This window comes from Malaya genurostris, chromosome 1 (assembly GCF_030247185.1).
Source record: "Malaya genurostris strain Urasoe2022 chromosome 1, Malgen_1.1, whole genome shotgun sequence".
In the NCBI taxonomy this organism is placed as follows: domain Eukaryota; kingdom Metazoa; phylum Arthropoda; class Insecta; order Diptera; family Culicidae; genus Malaya; species Malaya genurostris.
The window spans coordinates 101775511-101792413 of NC_080570.1; the positions used below are offsets into that span (position 1 = coordinate 101775511).

General features: G+C 36.1%; 1 protein-coding gene across 1 annotated transcript in view; it reads right to left on the bottom strand.

Moving 5' to 3' along the window:
- LOC131425267 (uncharacterized) overlaps nt 1-16409 on the bottom strand; it is a 45971-nt gene extending 29562 nt beyond the window's left edge. Inside the window, exon 1 of the mRNA XM_058587013.1 lies at nt 16042-16409. The gene's annotated coding sequence lies outside the window, so the exon portion shown is untranslated. The remainder of the gene's footprint in view (nt 1-16041) is intronic.
- Between the last annotated feature and the right edge of the window lie 494 nt (nt 16410-16903).

Genomic DNA, 16903 nt, shown 5'->3' on the forward strand with positions numbered 1-16903 from the left:
CCTTGCAAATTTTTCATAGCAAGACCAGATCTACTCTCTATTAATTGAAGTTCACAGAAGTGTTCGCTCACCATCACGCGCCAGTGGTCACTTGGGTGTATTTAGACGAGAGCGCGTGTGAGCGATTCATGCGAAGAGAATGTGTTTCACTCGCGCCAGCTGCTTTAACCACAAGCACACACTCAAATGCTATCTATTCGACACTGAGAAGAAGTGCGCTTTCCTCTTTGTGCGGTGCTTCGTTTTTTGCATCCTCGGTGTGGCAAAAATCTCACTCTAGCGTGTATCTCTCTGGTGATATGCCATCTCTGATGTGGAGCACATCTTTATACTAGTATGGGTGTCATTTCGAATCAACGATAAAATCTTTGAGTCTGCTTTTACATGGAGCCGGGATAGTGATGCCAAGTATTAAAAATAAAAATCTGTATATTTCGAAAATTAAGATTAACGAAACCTGATGCCTTATAAAGAGATGAAATTTAATTCCACATTAGCAACACTATAATTGCACCCTGACACAATTTTTTCCTTAACGTATTAAAGGAATAAAGGAAACTAATCTGCGTTCTTTGAATTTTAATGTATCAGGTGCTGATGGATGCTAACAGTCACCAAGCCATCATCTTAATCATATTAGACCATTAAAATAATGACAGAGCTGTGTACAAGAAACGATGACAATAAAAATGCAGTAATTGAAACATTTACAAAATTATATTAATGGTAGAGGTCACGATTTTAGGTTCTAGCTACAAGGAATAATATGATTCACAGAATATTTCCACTGATTTGTAAAACAACTCTAGTTAAAACGTTTATTATACCGAATAGCGTATACATTATTGTAAAGAAATATTTCTAACATTTCCTATATTTTCGTTGCCATGTTTGATCATATTTGGTTTTTAACTTTTTATTATGTGTATGTGTATACAGCCAACTTTTGATATGGTGTTATTCGTATTCACGTCAATTTGGTTATATATCTGACATTACCCACCCCCTTTTTTGACGGCATTATTTTTCATGAAGACTAGATTCAAATGATAAAAACTGACTCTTGCGGCATTTCGTTATCATTATAACAATATCCTGCTTATTGCAACAAAACCTTTATTTCTGTATGTTAAATGCAAAGCAAAGCTCAGTTTGAAGTCATTGTATTATCTGTGACTTTCGAAATTCTCATTCAAAAAAGTTGATTTGTTTTTTTATATTTAAAAGATATTTTTATTCAGAACTATTTGCGTACAAGCTTTACATGGCCGATTGAGCCGATTTTTTAAATAATTTTTTTTAGTTGGATCTCGTTGCCACCTTTTTTCTAGGGGGAGAGGAGCTTCCATTTCCCTCCTGCGAGGATTGAGGGGGACTTCGTTCGTGGTTCGTCTCATCATCCATTGCCGCATCGATGGTATTGTTGTCGATTTCCGTCTTCTTTTCGTTGCTAGTTGCTGTAGATGCACCTTGTTGTCCATTGGTTGCAATTGCTGGTTGGTTGGAGGGTAAGTTGTTAACTGCAGCTGGTGTTCTATAGGGGATGATGATGGATTCGTTGAAGGGGATGCTTCATTGTTGTTGGTGGCTGTCACATTTGTACTGGGATTGCTCGGGGTTGGTGTGAAGGAAGCGCCGTTGTTCTTTGGTGTAGTTGTCTCCTTGTCCAGTTTATCACATGGCTTACCGTAGTGAACAGCTTTTTGGCAACATTGACAAGTGATTTGCAAGGAATTCTTGTATCCCGACCGAAAATCACATAAGAAGGTATAGGCCTCTTCAAGTGTATGCGTAATAAACGTACGCCATTTAGAATACCACTTTTTTTGATAGAGAGAATCTCTCCGTATTGGGACATAGTTTTGCGAATATAAGAATCGGTATCGCTTGAGTGAAGATCATGCACACGCACTTCTATAGCACTATCATCCACATATACTGGAATGTTTTACTTAATGTTCTCGTGCTCCACATAGTGCACATTGTTATTGTCTTTTGAGAATTGAATTGCATCCAACTCTTTATAAAACTGGATGTAAATAACATTATTTGTCTTATTGCATTGAAGTAAATGCACACGTTAATGTCAAGATGCCTTTGCTCCTTAAGCAAACCTACAAGTTCTCGTATTGAAGGACGAATTTTGCACTGCCTGAAGTCAACAACAATTGTATTCTTTTGTGTCGGCGGTAGCTTTTGTTCGTTTGGTTCACTCATTTCGAGGTCGTTCTATTGTTCACTACACAATACTGTACTTGATTTCTTCTGTTCCGAACGTAAGAGGTTTTGTTTTATCGACTGACTTGGATGAGATGTGAAAGCGAACTAAAGTTTAATTGTTAAAGAATGGTATAAATTTTTTGGAAAAGTGATAAATAATTTCATTTCACATAAATTCTCAAAAAAATCTTCATTCGATTTTTTTGGAAAATCATTTAAATGATCAAATTGCACTAAATTATCAAGACTTCAATAAAAAACAAACACAATTAATTTTTTCCTGGACAATTTGGCAAATGTTGGCTGAAATAGCCATTTGACAACCATTTTTATCACGATCTATTAAAAAAGGTACACGAATAAAAATCTGTTCCCGGATCCATGATTAAAAATCATGAAATCATGAATCATGACTATCATGAATAATAAATCATGGTTTCATGATCAAAACGATATAATGAACAATAACACATCTTTCACGAAAATTTTCATGCTATCAATCATTTTTCTCATGAAATTTTATGAGAAGCCATGGTTCATGATTAACAAATCATGGTATCGGGAATAGATTTTTACCCGTGTATGAATGTCAATTTCACGAGAAATAAATGTTTATGTGCAATTACAAAAATTAGGGTGAAATGTAGCGGAATTCGGGTGTCGCGTTTTTGATCAATCATTCAAAAACTAGACAATATTTCGAAAAACTAACAACACTTAAGTTTAAATTTAGCACAACTAAATATTCTAAGAATTTCGTTATTTCGCTTTATTGAGCCGTAATTTTTGAAATGTAGAAACGGTTACTGCTACATTCCACGGGGATTATTTTAGTACGGAGAAATAGTGTTTGAAGCGAAATTTCACAAAGAATCTGAAATAAAACTCAATAACATAAAACTAACTAACGTTATTTCGTTAAGTTCGAGAAAGTTTCATGTGAGTTTCATAAGCTTTTCATCGTGGTGGAGAGAGAAATGCACGGTGGGTTCAGTGGCGTCATATCGAGAGGAAATATCACAAATAAGAAAATGATACTAATTTATGCAACATTGGTTTTTGTGTCGAAATGATAACAAGTTAAATACAATAAAATGGGCATCATAAGAAATCGTTCATTTTCTATGAGAACAAGTACGTTTATAATGCTAGTAATGTCTAACTTTGTTTAGCTGAATGTATTGATGCTGCTTAAACAAAATGCTTTGTTGTTCCATATAATCCAATAATCTAATAACAATATCTACGTCATATAATAGACATTGGGCCGCTTGAATAAAATGTAGTAAAGTCTGTTTTTTGTAGTATCTTCTCAAAAACATAGTCCACAGATTAAAACACGTTTGGTTTGGTTTTATTTTTCTACTTCACTTCATCAGCAAACACACGAGTAGCAACCTCTGGAGCTACCTACCGAAAAATTGTAGTAAATACTACATGTTCGAACGTTGTTGTGTAGTAAAGTTTCTGCTTTTGACAGGAACGTGATCCACATGTAGCATTTACTACCGAAATTCTACATTTTATTCATACGGCCCAGTGGGCCTTATGAATAGAACGTAGCATGCTTGAATTTCGGTAGTAAATGCTACGTGTGGATCACGTTCCTGTCAAAATATGCTACAAACTATTGTATTTACTACAAGTTTTCGGTAGGTAGCTCTAGAGGTTGCTACTCGTGTGTTTGCTGATAAAGTGAAGTACAGAAATTAAAAAAGTGGCATTTTTATAGATGTAAGTACGTTTCTTGCTTTGTGCATGCTTATGCCAGCTTTTCCGGCTCTGTGTCGATACGGTATGCAGTAAATGCTTAAATTCGGAAGTAGCATTAACTACATGCTCAAACTTGTTTTTTATTCATACCAAACCGCGTTATACTCAGTGGACTTTGTTTTTGAGAAGATACTACAAACAACAGACTTTACTACATTTTATTTATACGGCCCATTATTTCAGATATTAGATAAACTAAAAAAATAACCTAGAATGGCTACTTAATGAAATGAATACAAGCAAAGTATGATTTTTCATTTATAACCTTGGAACATATAACATTCATATAACATGGTGCCAAAATCTTTTTTCAAAAATATAAGTCTGTATGGAAAACTTATTATTTACAATTATTTTGTTGATTAGTGAATAACCAATAGTTTCTTATTTCAACAGGTTTTTGATCGATGATGAAATTCGACCACTCTCATGCGGAAAATTACTATTTGATACTGACAAAGATACCGAAACTAGTTGAATGTTTTCTTGTTTTTAATCGTTCTTTAGAAGGAGAATCTATGCTAGCTACTGAACTCAGCCATATACATTGTTAGCATGTTAGTGGATACATATGTATACATATAAACCCATGTTAGTCAATTATAAATACTAATGGTTCATAGTTCTAGTGTAAATCAATAACAATAAAGATTTAAATTAGGATATACTCAAAATGTGAAATATTCAAAAGTCCATTACGAATCAATAAGAGTCTCTTTCACAAATCAACAAAAGCACATAGTGTGGTAAGCTCACTGTGCTCAATCACTGAAAATGTTCCGGGTTTCAATGTGTCGGGTTTGCCTGTTATTCTTTGTGTGACGATTCGTTCAACTCAAGCGGTTTAAATTTTCCGTGCACTTGTTGGGACTAAATTTCACCTTAACGGCAGAAAATTGTGAAATCAGAATCGACTTCCTTCGATTCGGATTATAATTTGCAAACATCTGTACTGTGGCAAACTATTAATTTTACACGATTGGAAAGACATCCGAAACTGTTACTAGTGAAAAAATGATGTAACACTGAAAAAAAAGTTAAATGCGTATTCAAGAATATGAAAATGATCGAATAAAAGAAAAGGAACCTTTTTACAAGATATTTAGATAGATCGATTCTTTTCACAAGATATTTTTTTACACCTGTTTAATTTGCAATTCGGACCAATTAGTGCAGTTTTGAGGAGCTTTTCGGTCGTTTATTTCTAATGTTTCGAAGGTTATCCCTTTTATCTGCCGGATGAAGTATCTGAAGCCTGATTCTGATTGAAGTGTATCAATTCTGATGACTTGTAACGCATTTTAGGAATTACTCTCACAACACTCACTTCGATAGCTTGATTAAATCAATTCGATAGAAAAATGCTATATTAGCATTCGAATGAGATAAAGTGTCGAAAAATCACATTCACTTGATATCTATAGCATGGTTTTCTTTTACATTTACTAATTTTAATTACACTAATACGACAGACATGACTAAACGTTCAGTTGTACATATCATTTCCATATCTTAACCGCAATTGGATCACATGTATGCAATCAGTTCAACTCCAACTTGTATTAAATCAGTTTGTCGGTGGCATATGGATAGTGTGTCGAACGTTTCGAGCACCTTGGTTTACTCCATGATAGCACAGTAAAGCTTTCATTTGTATTCATCACAAGAGGAAGCTCTTACCTCCTAATAAAGTGACAATTCAAAAATTCGATCGATTGATTATCGAGTTCGTAGCTGCCATTTACGTTTTTGCTGGGGACTACAATTTCTAGTTTTCTTTCCGATCGTCAATATAAAGTTCACTGTTCACTGCATATCAGCAGCCATTTCGCCATTCTGGGGCAAGGTGATCGATGCTCCCCCTCTTCGGGTTCGCTCCTGGCTAGACAATCGCTGCAGCCCGAGACCCTGCGAAACAGGTTCTGCATCGTTCATGAATTACGATATCATAAAAGCTTGATTTTAATGCGTGCTCTGATTCGCTTTCACGGCACTGACTTGACCCTCGGCCGAACAAAAACGTCGCATTCGACTAGAACCCTCTTCAGTCCGTCCGGAGATTCGATGAGATTCAGATCCTGAGAGTGTTGCGAGACTACGCAATGAATTCCAAACTGTTCCTGTCGGGATTGGCCGTGAGCCTAGTGTTGTTACTGTTGACAGTTGTGACCAGTGCGGAGGCGGAAACAAGCAGCACCACTTTGGGGCCGATCGGAAAGATCAGGTACAACATTAAGGAGCGTGTCACGGATGTTGTCGAGAAAGTGAAAACTAAATCCCGGGAGCTGCGGATGGAGAGCGAGAAGAAACGCGTTGACCGAAAGCTGCGCCGAGATCAGAAAAAGCTCGAGAAGGATTTGGCCAAGGTCGAGTCGAAGAATCCACACAATCTGAAAATGCCGGACTGCAGTCTGAGTGGAATGGTGTACAACGGCCGACGCTGTGTTCCGCCGAGTAAAATGATAGCGTGATGTGGTGAAATGTTGGTAGTTTAGCTAGCTGTTTGTTAGTAGGTTAACGTGTAAAGAAATATGTTACTCATTTTGTACCAGTTTTACAAAATAAAAAGAAAACCAGAATGTGTTTTTGTTATTTCCACTTGGCTCGGTTTTCGACTTGCGTACCTGGTGGCGCTTTTTTGCTTATGAAAGGTGAACGAGATTGCGGTGCCCACGCACGGGTGCGTACTCTTGGGTATCTGTGTGTTATTGCATTTAAACTAGTTTATCGACGAATGCAATTGAATAGAGATTGCTTCAAAACAGATTAGGCATTTCGCCCGCATTTCATTGTTTGTTCAATTACGATATGGTAAATTCGTCAGTTGTTTGGTTTGATTGTAACAAATAAAATCAAAGGTTTTCCATCATAAACTTTCATCACCACTAAGAATACATCCTTGTAGATGAAACAAAAGTGAATTGAATTGAATTCATCCAAAAAAATTTTCTTTAAAATATACTCAGAATCGGTTCCAGTTTTTCATACCTGATATGAAGTCGAAAATTGAAGTGCATTCAATACATAAAAATAGATGGCCGAGAATTTTTATGTAAAACCTTATGCCTATCTTGATCGGAAAGCAAAACGCTGATATTCATCATGCAGCCGTTAATGGAACATGCTTCGCCTAGAGCGAAACTGAAACTCCAAGTCACGATCTCTCGTGGTATGACGAACAAACGTTTTTCCATTGTGTTCTATGAAGAATAACGATTGCGTTAGGGACTGGTTTCTTCTACATTTCTAAGCTCGACAAATTAGAGAATCCATATAAAATGCAATAGCCAATAGCTCAACATAACCATTCAATTGAGTTTCAGTTTGTGAGAATTGGCCCTGTCATCTTTGAGTTATATATGTGAGATCCATTCCGCAATTCGGAACAGCTATAGCCGATAATAGTTTATTTGGTCTCGCTGAACATGATGAGAAAATTGGAATAGTTTTTAGAACAGGTTAGACCCTTTTCCGTGTCACCATTCATATGACTGATTTTGATGTGAATACATCCTACTTTACTATGGGGCACCTTTTCAAAATTCAGTCTGTACATGAATGTGCACAATTAATCGTTAATAAGTATTGTTATATTAAACGCAGCAATATAATTTTTTCTCCATACTATGGGAAATATGTTCAGCAAATTATGATAAAATTTTCAAAAGTATGAGATAAATACAAAAAACTCAAAATTGAAGTTTTCTTATATTCTTGGTATAAACGAGCATTAAGTGTCAAAATAAGACGCGCACTCGTTTACCTTTCAAATTTCTACCGCATGAATTGAACGAATCATCGCACAAAGAATATAGAAATACGAAATATTTTCAGTGATTGAGTGAGCTTACGACACGTATTGTTCGCTAGTAAAGCAGGTACTAACTATGTATGGATATGAACTATGAGTATTTTTAATTATCTTATGCGAGGAAGACACGTGATTTTCTCGCCTATTGCGAAATTGTTCAATCTTTGCTACAGATGAAAATGTTAAGCATGATGACAATACTACACCCCTAGCAGATTCCAACTATGCATCTTTAGATCTTTATCATATGGAGTTACAGCTGACTCACTAAAAATATTTAGAAGTGTAGGGGAAGATGTTCGGTTACCGGCAGTGTTACGGCACCCCACCGTAACTTTTGACAGAAAGCAAATAGCGTCATTCCTACAAATGTCATGTGTGTGTGTAATAGCAGCACGTTATTTTTGTGCCGAATACAGAAGCAAACAGACACTTGTACTTTTTGCTGCGTTAATTGCGTGAAAATCAACACAAAATTTTTCTCTGACTTTTTTATAGTATCATAAATTGAAGAGTATCAATCGAAAAGGTCAGTGGTTTGAATATTTATGAGGTGAAATCGATCTATTGGGTGATTTAATACCGGATTTCGCAACCAAAGATTTGTTTTGTCATTCTCAAAATGCCTACCGATTTCGGTTACCGGCACCCCATTTTTTTCGACAAATCGTACAAAATTGTTAATGGTATGCAGGCTACTGTCGAGACAAAGCAAGCCAAAGTATTGGCCAAACATCTACGCGGAAGACCGGTCAAATCAACACCAAAGGCGCCACCATCCAAATCATCGGCCAATAGAGCCAAAGCGAAGTCACCATCAGACAATGAAGACTTTTGTCCAAAACGCCTCCGAAATGAATAAATTTCGTTTTTTCCTTTGAATAACTGCAGTCTTCACTAATATTTTTTCTTTTTTAGTGAAAGTTTTTGGGTTGCCGGTAGCCGAACACCTTTCTTGAAATGGCCAAAATTTATCGTTTTACTAGATCGATAATAATTTTTTATCAATAAAATGAATCAACTTAATTTCTTGATCATTTGTTAGCTAGGGACTTTAGCTTTTCATTGATGTACATTAAGTCAGAAGCTATGAGTTTAAAATAAATGGGTGCCGGTAACCGAACACTATCCCCTATATCAATTCAGTATATGAAACCGATATGATAGTCAGGCTTACTGACGTTTGTTACTAAAACTCAGAAAATTCGAGCCCGGTGAATTTCAGAAATGTGAGTTTGTGTTTCTTGGTTTGTCAGAAGTTCTATTTCTCATTTATTCCCCTCCTTATTTGGAGTCATGATTTGTGCAAATCAAAATTGGATTCATAGTTTGTGCAAATGAATTAAAGAGGAACCGGAATAGCAAAAAGAATTTTAGGACCTTTATGTGCTTAAAGAATTTTAAGAACTTTTATTTGCTTCTTAGTTTGTGAAAATCGGTTGAGTAATTTCCGAGAAAATCGAGTGTGCATTTTTTCATAAATTTGCACATATTTCCTTGTAGTTCCGGAACCGAAAGTCGTATCCGAATGAAATTCTGGAACTTTGTATGGAACCATAAGACTTTTCATTTGAATCTAAGTTTGTGAAAATCGGTTCAGTAATTTCTGAGAAAATTTAGTAAAACAATTGTCACATACACACATACATACACACAAAGACATTTTGTAATCTCAGACGAACTGAATCGAATGGTATATGACACTCGGCCCTCCGGACCTCAGTTGTAAAGTCGGGTTTCACTGCGATTGCAAAGCCTTTCTATATGAGAATTAATTTCTCGGGGTGTTTTTAAATATATATACAAGTTAATTTCTCGGGGTGTTTTTAAATATCCACGAAACTGGTAACCCTGCTCATAAAATTGACAACAAAGCAAAAAAAATGAATTAGATTTTTGTGTTATCATTTACAAACATCAACGTGCTGTTAGATCAAAACAGTTGCTCTAATGCACTTTTGCTTCAGCACACTTTCATACTGTGCAGTTTGATTTGATGTGAACAGTGCAATAAGACCTTTTACTTGACCCTAACTTTGAGTGAGTTCCATTTTGGTTGTTTGTGACCAGTTTTTTGGTACTTCCAGAATCGGAATCTGGGAACCGTTTTAGCTGAAGTCGGCTCAAATGGTCAGCAGCTAACATAAAGTAAAATTTAGATATTTTTTCACGTTTTTTGCTCGCTCTAAAAACAGTTTGAAAGCTAAAGCACTCATCACCCTATAATTTCGAAACTGGTAGTTGGATTCGGATAAATTCTGGATTTTAGTATGTGAAAAATGAATGGGTTTGAAATTTTCAGTATTTGTAATCTTATGTTTGGCTTATGGTATTCTAAACTTTCATTTAAATCTACGTTTTTGAAAATCAATCTGACCATTTCTGAGAAATCCAAGTGAGCTCCATTTCATTTTGCCGCTATTTCCGGTAGCAGAACAAACAATAAACTGAACTTTATATAGCATAACAGAATTTTATTTTCAAATTTGTTAAAAATCGTCATTTTGTGAAGAATTCATATCACACTAGTATTTGCAAACGTGCATAACAATCGTTCACAAATTTGCGTTTGATTATTTCTTAAGCTATTTCCATGAGGGTTTGCTGGATTGGATCTTAAAATAACTGCTTGTAGCAACACTGAAAGTAAATAGCTATTATTTGTAGGGTGAGATTTTTTAGTTGTAGTTCATGATTTATGTTTGGAAAATATTTTCATATTATAAGAAGAGATACAACAAAGCAACAATGTTTCTACTCATTTGCCAACTAAGTTTTTACGGTTTACATGCAGCTAAATTCAACTTTATTCATTTGAATTTTGCATGCTATCCGAACACATCCATCGGTTTTATAGTCGCTAATTGTTCTAGCATCTAGGTGTATCCGATTATAACGGTAAGCCATTGTTTCGGCTTCGCATGGTTGGTAAACGCATGAATGGTTGGAACTGTGCACAATGGAGAACCGGATAAGAAAGGCAAAAATTAACTACGAACTGACCGTTCACGCGAAATAGTGCTTAGCCTAGGTGGCAAATTTATGCCTAAGACAGCCGACTGCGTTCACATTTGTGTTGGCGTCTGGTGATTGAATTAGTTATGGTAAATTTAGTGAATTGCTTTTTCCATTGGGCTACATTCAACCATGCGTATGTGCATGTGGTGTCGATTTCCGGTAATATATTATATTTTTATTGAGTAGCAATTCACTTTGATTCCGTGTTTTGCTTCATGAATATAGGATGACAATCTTGTTTCCATTCCGATCGTGTTCAATCGAAATTGGGTTTATAATAGAACAACACAGCGTCAAATAAACAAATAAAATAGCCCCATTAAACGACTACTGTTAAACAAAACAATCAAAATATGGAATGTTTCATGATAGATTTTTTACGTGGGACACTGTTTTATTTTCTATACAACAAATTTTGTAGTGAATACGACTTGCTTTATTATGGGGCGTCTTTTCGAAATTTACAACATAATCTCTTTTCCATATAAACGGAAATACATTCAGCAATTTGTGATAAAATTTTCAATTTTAGATAATTGGTGTTGAAAACAATATGTGTTAGATAACTTGTTCAAAAAGTAATATCTATTCATCAAGTCATATACTGTTGAGATCCATCTAATTTTAACATTTTAACTTATACTTTCTATCTTAGTAGTAGAAGCTTCAAGTGCAACATGATAAAGCCAAGATCGAAAGCAAGATCAATCTCTATTTTTAATGCTGTTGTATGCAGAACAAAGAGGCTCAGATCTCAGAGATGACACGGCTGATTTTAAGCTAACTGGTTGCAGATGAAAGGTCTTTCCGTCAGCCAATGCGCTATTGTTTTTGTTTTACCTTTTTTTTAAATAAAAAATAGGTATAGAATTCGCTCAAACTTTAGAAAAGGGAGGAGTGTTATATACCAATCGATTCAGCTCGACGAAATGAGAAAATGTCCGTGTCTGTGGCTCTGTATTTGTGTTGTTAACAAAGAGGTCGAGATCTCAGAGATGACTCGACCGATCAATCTAGTCGCAAATGAAAGGTCTACCCGTCACCCCGAAAACTATCGAATGGGTTGAGGTTTTGAGTTTTGTTCAATTTTTGAGTTATACGAAATTTTATGTCAAAATTTTTAACGGAGATATCAATATTATTGTGTGAGCGACTTTTCACCTTATTCCAATAGTAAGAGTTTTGAGCGCTGAATGACAAAGTCATGTTTGGGAGCAACGTCGAACACGATGTTCTATACAATTGTTTCTACGTACCAAGAAGACTGTGTACAGCAAACTTCTTTCATAAAATTTTGCCTCGCACCGATTTTAGCACGGTTCGTTTTTTGGCAACATAATTGTTCGAATATGACACATGTAAACCAGATGATGGCAACATTTTCGAGTTGAAAGTAATTCCATAATTACATTGAATTAAACTACTTACAGCAATAAATGCTGGAAGAGCATGACACCCATATACCATTCGAATCAGTTCGTCGAGATCAGCAAATGCGTGTGTGACTCACTAATTTCACTCAATTTTCTCGAAGATGACTCAACCGTGTTATAAAAACTCAGATTCAAATGAAAAGTCGTATGCTCCCAAACAAGGTTCCTGAATTACGTTTGGATCCGACTTCTGGTTCTGGAACAACAGGATATGTGAAACGAAATTAAAATAGTGTTACTCATTTTTCTCGTACATGGCTAAACTGATCTAAGATCCAAATGTAATCTAGAAACCATAAAAGATTAAAATGAAAGGTCTACTATACTATAAAACATCTTGCTTTTTAATCAGATCCAACTTCCGGTTTAGGGATACAGTGTGATAGTATAAAAATGTCCATTTCACATAAATTAATCAGGTTTATCGGGTTTGCAGATTTGGATAGTCTATATCCAAATAAACTTATTTCAGTGTTAGCGCTATACAGTTTTCGATTCGGAAGGCACCCAAATCGCACTACGATTTCTCAAAGATCCAGCTCTGATCCACCTCAGACTGACTTCGGCTACACCGATTTTAGAGTTCCGGTTTCAGTATCGAATCGTTTCTCAAAGCTCAATCTTTTTTCTCAAAAAAGGCAAATCGAATCTCAAAAACAAAAATTCAAATTTAAGGATTAATGATCCCATACAAAATAATGAATTTCATCAGATTCTGGAATTACAGGGTGATGAGTTTTTAAAATTCATACTGATATAGAAGATGACAATCCAAAAAACCTTCAAAATTCGATTCAAAACTATTGCAATTTATTCGTCATATTAATTTATGGTCATACGAATCGTTTTCGGTTATGCTGGTTCCTGAATACCGGTTTTGGTAGTACCGAAAATAGCGTAAACTCTAAAGTGGAACTTATTTCGACATCTCATGGAATGTTCAATCGATTATTACACGTTTAGACTCAAATTCGATCCGATTTGCAGTTTCGACATTACAAGGTAATTAAACTTTAAATTGTCGCTTAAACGACGGTCATTAAAATAATGTCATAAGAACTAAAACATCGAATAATATGCATGCGAAAAATACATGCGGATGATAAAAAAAGGTATCATCTCACTGCTAGGCGGATTAAGCACGTTTTTAGATTCTATGTTTACGTTCTCAGTTAGACAAATCTTCTATCAATTTTTTTACTCGTGACGATTCAATTGATTTTTTGATAATATCTTTCGCAATTGTCCTTGTAAAAAATATGTTTCAAAACTTACCTATCTAACAAGCGATAGATTAAAAGTATCTGTCTACTATTAACCACAGAAAACATATATACAGGCTCACATAAGATCTGTGTGTAAAATTGGCTAGTACACAAGTACTAGTTGTTGAAATTAATACTGCTGCAGGCTGGTAGAAAAGTGTTTTCAGTATTGTCGGTAAAAATGTAGTTTTATATTACACATTTAATTTTTCGGATTATCTTTTTAAAATTATAATTTTAATTTTCAATGCATGAACCTTGAGAGAATTTTGCTACATTTCTTCGCTCTACTTCATACTCTGAGTATTTAACCCCCTAAAAAAAGTTTACAGTTTGATAATGATCGTTGCTGTGTGGAATTTCCCAAGAGAGAATCGTAAGTTGACAATTATCGCAGAAAATCGAATCGATAATTCGACTTGATGATTCTCATACTAGGTTGCAATATTTCAAAACCATTGTGTGGAGCATTCACAGATATTTTCATAGACACTACTTATACAAAGGTGGTTATATGCACATAGTTAGAATAAGCGGCAATAGTAAAATGATTATATCGCAATTATCAACTGGCTGTATAGAATCGGATCGCGAAACGAGAATAAGCGACCGTTTGTTGCTTTAGAGAGGATCCCCAGAGCAGCGTGCTAATCTTTGATTCTCAGAAATGTCATCGAGAGAAATTCGCTCTCGCACTGGTGTCGAGTCTATGTTAAATGAGCCATGCCAGGTTTTTGTTGTTGCAATGATTTTCGTTTCTCTTTGATGGCACTGATTCAATCGTTGAAGAGTTGCCAGTGAACGATCTTTGATACGATAAAAGCCATCCTTGATGGAGAGAAGCTTTTCAGAATGAATAATTATCTCTACTGGCAACAGTGATCGCGAGGAATGTATTATTTATAACAGGGAGGAACTGGAATAAGAAGAGACATATTTTTCTTGGAAAAGAAGCCAGTTGTCTGGTCCTGTCCTAGATTGAGCGGAGCGAGCACTTGTAAATGTCACCACGATCGACACGATAGATTTTTGTTTTGCTGTTGATTAAAATGACGAATTAATTTTTAATCCGATTCCGAGTTTTCGAATGACTTAGAAATAAAATTGTCTTTAACACTTAGGGAAAAAAATTGTCTTTAACACTTAGGGAACAGGCAGAAGGATTTTGTTATCGTTCCGGAATGTAATGGAAAGTTGAAAGATCGCGGCGAATAGTCGAGTAGGTTACAGTAGTATTCCAACGTATAGCAAATTTGAAATTTACACAGGATTTTGAAAAAAATTGTTCAAGTCTGTATATCTGTTATCTGTGTATGACCAGAGACATCAATATTTTTTAGTAAATGACTTTTCTGTCATCTCCGAATAGTGGAAAATGTTTAAAATATTTATTTTTCAGAGATATCAAAATATTTTTCTAATTCATGTACTTCCAAGACACCTAGCACAAAAAAAAACCGATTTCAAATTTTCCGTAGAAGACCCCCAATCATAACCAATTTAAAAGAATGAAGTTTAGAAATAGCGCAGAATTGTCTAAGATATTTTTAAAAGATCTCAGCTGGCTATGCTTGAAAATTGCACACCAAAGCAAAGTAAAGGGTATTACATTCCGAAGCGGAACTTGACCTTATGTTTCAAAAGCCTCCGTAACTGACTAGTAAGTGTACATGATCAGAGCATTTCATGGCAAGAACCTATGGACACCAAGAATCGTTCCAGTTTAGTAAACTTACATACGACATTTGGTTCTTTAGTCGAGTATCTAATACTCTGAACCGCCTGCGTAGACTCTCGTAGAACTCTATATTAGTCTACCGAAATATCTCACAAAATGGCCAGCAAGAAGACTAGAATGCAAATTTAATCAGTGGTAGAAAACAACAACTAAAATGTGTTCACAGGTTCTAGAAACCAAACGGCCATAGTTATCAAGATTAGGCCCTCAAAAGATTATAGATTTTGGTTAGTCACAATTGTAAACCCGATTAAAGTAACTTGGGAGCTTTGACGATTACTTCACTAATCACAAAAACAGACAACCAAATATAAATCCACCCTCGGCACATTTAAATCATTCATCGAGTCATTATTCGATTTCTATTTCGAAATGCTTTATGGCTAAAACATTAAACGTGAAGCGTCTGGAAGGAGCGGACCGTTGAATTAAACACACGTAGCGAAACGGAGTAATCACTTTCAATGTCACCAAATTGGCTAGGTCGCGTGTCTCCTCTTTCCCACAGACACCTCACAGTAGTCGATGGAGAACGCAGCTCCGTCGTCAAATTAGTTGTTTTTATTTTTGTTGGTTCGCCATTCGAATTAATGTTACCGACCACAATCCGGCCTTGGGTGATTAATTTCATAAACATTCATAGCCGTCAGTTTCCCCTTCGAAAATCGGCTACCTCAGTAGCTCTACAAAGCATAAAACAAAGCGACGAACCACGGCACAGGTGCTTTATTTATGCACAGATACTGACAAGTTTAACCTTTGGCATCAATTAGCAAAACTTACTGCACCAGTTCTTAGGTCATCCTGTGGAATTCCGCACTAGTTGAGGTGGTTGTATTCTTTGCAAGACGGTAAACGTCGTGCAATGTGGTAGAATTTTGTTGCTATAATTGTGTTCAACGGTCGACTCCGGAAACTACAGCAGTGCCTAAAGCGTCAAATTGTTTCCCAACCGTCAACTTCTCGTGACAAAAGTATACACTCTCGCGCGCGCGCAGAAATCGGCCAGGAAACCACGCAAAGTAAACAGACACAAAAAACACTCGCGATTCGATCGCTATCAATAGTCCCGTCGAACTGCATTGGCCACCGCAACGAGCACTCCAAGGAGTTCAACTTTGTGTGGTTCAACACAAGTAGAACACCAACACCTCAAACCGTTGCTACAACCTACACGGTAGCTAGTAAGTCACAATCAGTTAATTGGAAAGGTGCTCGTACCGGGGAAAGGAGGGGGACAAAAATGCTCAAGAGTACAAATGTAACACGCTTTGGCAAAGCAATTGCAAGAACGAATTAAAAAATACTCTCCGATTGCATTTCACGATCAAGTATCGCAAACATGCCTCCGATGACGGCATTGGTGGCGGTGAGTTGGATCAACGAATGCCGGCACTACTACAACCAGCCGAGATCAGTGCTCAGCCTTCGGTCCACTGCTGAATTGGTGAGCTTTATGGAGATCGCAGTGGTGAATTGAAAGTTTTTGCTTGTTTCATCTTTTTCTTTGAAGAGGCGCTGCGATCGATTGGAATGTTGAGTTTCGCTATGACTTATGCAGTGGTTTTTACGTGAAAATGACTATTGAGCGGATTTTAGTAACCGTGCTACTGGAAGGGTTGCCATATCGAATGTTTCTCTCGTT